Source organism: Telopea speciosissima, chromosome 2 (assembly GCF_018873765.1).
Source record: "Telopea speciosissima isolate NSW1024214 ecotype Mountain lineage chromosome 2, Tspe_v1, whole genome shotgun sequence".
In the NCBI taxonomy this organism is placed as follows: Eukaryota; Viridiplantae; Streptophyta; class Magnoliopsida; order Proteales; family Proteaceae; genus Telopea; species Telopea speciosissima.
In genome coordinates, this window is record NC_057917.1 from 32,389,702 (window position 1) to 32,395,701 (window position 6,000).

Consider the following 6,000-nt stretch of genomic DNA (forward strand, 5'->3'; position numbering starts at 1 on the left):
AGAAAGGCAAGTTGAGCCCAAGATTTATTGGTCCATATGAAATTCTAAATAGAGTGGGACCCATAGCATACAAGCTGGCTCTACCACCATCCTTATCAGGCATCCATGATATTTTTCATGTGTCAATGTTACAAAAGTACTTAAACAATCCGACGCATGTATTATCAGCTGAACTTGAATAGTTGGATATGGATATGACTTATGAAGAGCACCCCACGGAGATATTAGATAGAAAGGAGCATAACCTCCGAAACCGTACTGTCGCTTTCATGAAGGTTCAATAGGGAAATAACCCAGTGGAAGAAGCTTCGTGGGAACATGAGGAAGAAATGAAGGAGAAGTATTCTCCACTCTTTGGATTACTAGGTAAGCAAATTTCAAGGACAAAATTTTTGTAAGGTGGGGGGAAATGTCAAACCCTGCCCCCTGATTGGTTGGACTTTTGACTGAAGTGTAGGAACCCCTCGCCAGGCCACCAGGATCACTGTGGAGCATCACTCCACTCAATGAGATCAATGAGAATGCTTTGAATAGGTTTCCCTATATACCTATTAGAAGATGGATAGCAGACCCCTGTACTTGCACAGCTCATAGACTGATGTATGACTTGGATCCCAGGTAATCTCTCTCCTCCCTAAATGGTGGGACCCACCTCTGAAAAATCATGTAAAAACCCATGGTGGGCATATGGGGACAATACCCTAACCCAGGGTCAAACCCCTATGCAATCCCCCTTTGAATTCATGTTGCTGGAATTCACTGGGCCATGGCACTGGGCGATGTGGCAACGCCCAGAGACATCGCTCAGTGGCTATTTTTGCACATTTTTAATTATTAAAAATGTGGGGAGCACCCCACTTGACCATGGACACTCTCCAGTGATAGGGGGGACTCTGAGGGACCACCTCATATCCTCGGTTCACAGTAGACCCCACCAAAGAGCCCAGAACTGAATAGAATCAGTTCCAAAAATTAGTTTTTAAAAGAGGGACTGAAGGCAAATAGGCCTTAGTTGGCCTTAGGCTATAAATAGGAGGCCATGGGCTCATTTTAGAGCCCTTGGCAAATCTGAATCCGAAAGAGAGAAGAAAGGAAAGAAGAGAGAGAAAAGAGAGGAAGGGAAGGAAGAAGGAAGGAAGGAAGGGGGAAGGAAGGAGACCAGCTGCAGCCATTCCAGCCTGCAACCAAACCTCCCTCAGCCATTTTCGGGTATAAAAATCCCCTGTATACTTGCTGCCTTTTGTTTCCTCCATGTTCTTGCTGTGTGCTGTACCCTGGGCACCCAGACAAGCTAGGGTTTGCCCAATCTTGGTCCAGATCAGCCATGCAGATGTTGTGCATGGTAGATCTGGGTTTTTCTATGAAAATCAATATTGAGTTATGCTGCTGCCTTGGCCAAAATTTGGCAGTGTATGGTTGCACTGCCCAGATCCCCTTCTGGCTAATGGATTGAAGCCCAGACTGCAAGCCAGGGCTGCAGAGACAAAACCCTAGATGGTTGCAGTCCTGAAACCCTATTGAACATGCATATCCAGTCTTGCATGTGGCTGAATCCAAGATTTCAGGTTTGCCAAAACCTTGAATACTATTCACCAGGGTTATTTGGGCAGCCACAGTCAGCCTGACTGGAACCCTGATGATGAAGTCAACTGGACCATGAGATAGACCATTGCAAGGGCTACCCAGATCCTTAAACATGCAGAGGATCAAGTGTGGGCCTAGCCCTGCAGGCCCCACCTTGGAAACTCAGCCCAAGGTCGATTCTGCAGGCACTGGGCGATGCAGCAAGGCCCAGTGCAAGGCCCAGTGATGGAATCTTTCAGAAATAAAAGGGCAGATCTATAATTTCCTATTGGCCTTGATCCTTGGACACTGTGGGATGTGAGAAATGATAAAAATGCCCTTCCCCCACATCTGTACATAAATGAAAAATATTTTGGAACCCTAAGTGGGCCCCGCATGTGACTGTGCACTACTGTGTTTGAATCTACATCACTGACTTAAAGTGGACAGCAGTGTAATTATGTCATAGACTGTTGTGGGACCATGTTCTGATCTAGTGGCAGGTACTGGTATTACAAATGACCAGTTTGCCCCTATGCCCTAGCACTGGCCCATGCATCGAAACATGACCTAAGACCCAGTGTAAGGCTTAGTGATTCCAAGAGTAAACCAATTGAACTCTGGGTCAACTCAGTAAATTAGGGTAACCCTAAGACCACCAGTGTAGAGCTAATAACTAAATAAGAGAATGTTTGATTTATGTCTAGGACCTGATCCCGTGCTTAAGGACAACAATCAAACAACTGCTGGAACTGAATTTGTGACCGAGTACTTAGAGCCAAGTACTAGTGAGTGAATAATACTATCGTATGTGCAAATGTAATTATGATCTGATGCCAGCTACTAATAATTGAATCATGAATGCTGTGTTATTTATTTATAATTCAAGTTACTCAAATCACTGCATAATGTCTGTTGTTGATCAACACTGTGAATTCTATATGATGGTTGTGATTGCTAGACTAGATGCCGTACTCGGCTTGGAAATGGGGCTTGTGGTAGCCCGTATTATGGGGTACGGTTGATACCGCTGGACTCATACAATGCCATATAGACATGGGGCTAGAGTTTCAACACCCGTGCCACGAACCCTTGCCAGTAGGGGTTGAGGTGTTGGATGCCTGTGGGGATAATTATCAGGGAGTGAAAAAAAAAAGAATAAAAGAACACCGGAACATAAATAAAAGAACACCGGAATGGTGCATGAGGGAAGAACTGGTTGTCCCCCTGGATAATCACAGAGGGCTGGTCAGTCCAACTTTGGTGAACGAATGCAGGGGCTGACCAGTCTTCTCCGACAACTTAATGGGTGTATCATGGGAAGGGGTTGGAAGCCTGCACCAGGGATACATGTATTGGGGATTGTAGTGGCAAGACCAGACTTATTTGTAATGATAGGTGGATAATAATAAAATCTAGACTTGCATATCATGTAGATCATGTGAACTGTGGATTGTGTTTGCATATGCATGCATGATGGATGTTATTTGCTCACGAGCTCGGTGGGGCTCACACTCTGTTATATGTTGCTTTCTTCTTAGCTGATCTTGCAGGTGGATGCCGCTGTGGCATGGCGGGCCATCTAAAGGAGGAGAGTTTTGGTTGTTTTGACGATGTTAGAGTGGACCCCGATGGAGGTCATACCAATTCTGCGTACGTTTTTGGTGGTTGTTGATGAAGACCATTGAAGCATGCATGTGATGTTTTGACTGGGGACTCCTTTTGGGTTTTCTGGAGTTATCCCTGTTTTGACTTGGTTATTGTAGTTTTCTTTTCTTTTTCTTTTGGGGCTGAGAATGCTCGTCCTATATATATTTTCGTATGTACTTATCAGCTTTTGTTTCTTTGTTGTGGGTTGTGTGTGCCCGGGAGATGTATAAAACAAGACTTTATATGTATATATTATCACCATTTCCCGTATCGCTATGCTTCCATTTACTTTTGAATTGTAGATGTCCTGCATTACTCTGATCTTACTTATAGTTAAGATGTGGATGTGGTTTCATGAATGTAAGCACTGCTTCTAGATCCGTGGGATTTGGCGGATTGCCGTTACGCAATTCGGGTCACCTATCCTAGGGGGTGGTTTGGGGTGTGATAGTTACACTAGGGCATAGTACTTACCATGAATATATGTGTACACCTCTAACGAGTCCAAGCTCCTACATATCAGCTTGCCTTAATCCTGTATTAGGTAAAAAGACTAAATTACCCCTAGTTCAAAATCAAGGTATTATAATCATGGTGGAGAATGTCTCCAAGGAACCATAACTTGCTTTAAGTGTGGGAAAGCTGGCCACATAGCCAAATATTGGCGAGGTGAAAACTTCCAACAAGGGTAGCAACCTCTGAACGCCCAAGGAAACCAACAAGGTAAGGAAACAAAGGAACCTGAAGATGCACTGAAGCAGCGAGCTCTGGGGAGGGTGTTTACCATGATCACGAGGGATGTAGAGGCTTCACCATCTGTTGTGGTAGGTAACATATAATCCCTATTATGTATAATATGTAATATGTTACATGTATGTTATGATTGCATGATTGATGTGATGTTCCATATCTATTGATAATACGTTGATAGGTATGTTTAATGTTTCGAATGTACCTACTTATGTTCTCTTTGATTCGGGGTGTATGCACTGTTTTATTTCCTATGAGTTTGCTAGTAAAATGGATGTGGAACCCAAAGTTATGGATTACTGGTTGTGTGTGTCTACACCTTCTGGAGTGAAATTAGAGACTAATGTAATATATAACTCATGCAACATAGATTGTGATGGGAAGAGACTTAAGGCCAACCTAGTGTTATTAGACATAAAAGATTTTGATGTAATACTAGGGATGGATTGGCTGGCAACCTACCATGCCAGTGTATTGTGCTATGAGAAATTGGTGGTAATTAGACCAATGGGAGAACCAGAATTCCAATTTCCTGGAGTAGAAATAGGAGCATCACCATCAATGATAATTTCAGCTTTACAAGCTAAAAAGTTATTGAAACAAGGATGTCAAGGATATCTGGCAGCAGTTTATGACACTGAGACAAAGACCCCAATGTTTATGGATGTACCTATTATGAGGGACTTTTTAGACGTGTTCCCTGATGAGCTACCAGGAATACCCCCAGAAAGAGAGGTGGAGTTTATTATAGATCTCCTACCTGGTACGACACCAATATCAAAGGCACTGTATCGAATGGCTCCAGCTGAACTAAAAGAGCTGAAGGAGCAATTACAATAATTCTGGATAAAAACTTCATCAGGCCAAGTGTTTCACCTTGGGGAGCACTAGTATTGTTTGTAAAGAAGAAAGATGGCATAATGAGAATGTGCATAAATTATCGGGAATTAAACAAAGTGACAATAAAGAATAAGTACCCGTTACCCCACATAGATGATTTATTTGACCAACTGCAAGGGGCTAAGGTCTTTTCCAAGATTGACCTTAGATCAGGGTACCATCAACTAAAAGCTAGAGAGGAAGATGTCTCAAAGATTGCGTTTCGGACGCGGTATGGTCATTATGAATTTATTGTCATGCCTTCTGGGTTGACAAATGCACCAGCTGCTTTCATGGACTTAATGAATAGAGTGTTCCATGATGTGTTGGATCAGTATGTTGTGGTGTTCATTGATGATATCTTAGTGTATTCTAAGAGTGAAGAGGAACATGAGGAACACCTCAAGATGGTTTTGCAAACGTTGAGAAAAGAAAAGTTATTTGCAAAATTTAAGAAGTATGAGTTTTGGCTCAGCAAAGTTGCTTTCTTGGGCCATGTCATATCTGGAGAAGGCATAATGGTGGACCCAAGCAAAGAGCAAGCAGTGATGGATTGGGCTAGGTCAACCAATGTTATTGAAATAAGAAGCTTTTTAGGTTTAGCCGGTTATTACAGAAGATTCATTGAGTACAGAAGATTCATTGAGGGATTCTCCACTATTGAAGCCGCTCCTTTGACCAGATTGACAAGGAAAGCAGTCCAATTTATTTGGACCGATGAATGTGAAAATAATTTCCAAGAGTTGAAGCACAAGTTAGTAACAACCTCAATTTTTACTATTCCTACAGGATCATGGGGTTTTGTTATTTACAGCGATGCCTTAAGGAAAGGATTAGGCTGTGTGCTTATGCAACATGGCAAGGTAAGTGGCTTATGCTTCTAGATAGCTGGAGTCACATCAACCGAATTACCCCACTCATGATTTGGAGTTGGCGGCAGTAATTTTTTGCACTTAAGATTTGGAGGCATTATTTGTATGGTGAGAGATGTGAGATTTATACCGATCACAAAAGTTTAAAGTACATCTTCACCCAAAAGGAACTTAATTTGACACAGACGAGTTGGTTAGGGTTAATGAAAGATTATGATTGCAGTATCAACTATTATCCTGGTAAGACAAATGTAGTAGCAGATGCCCTAAGCAGAAAATCTCAAGG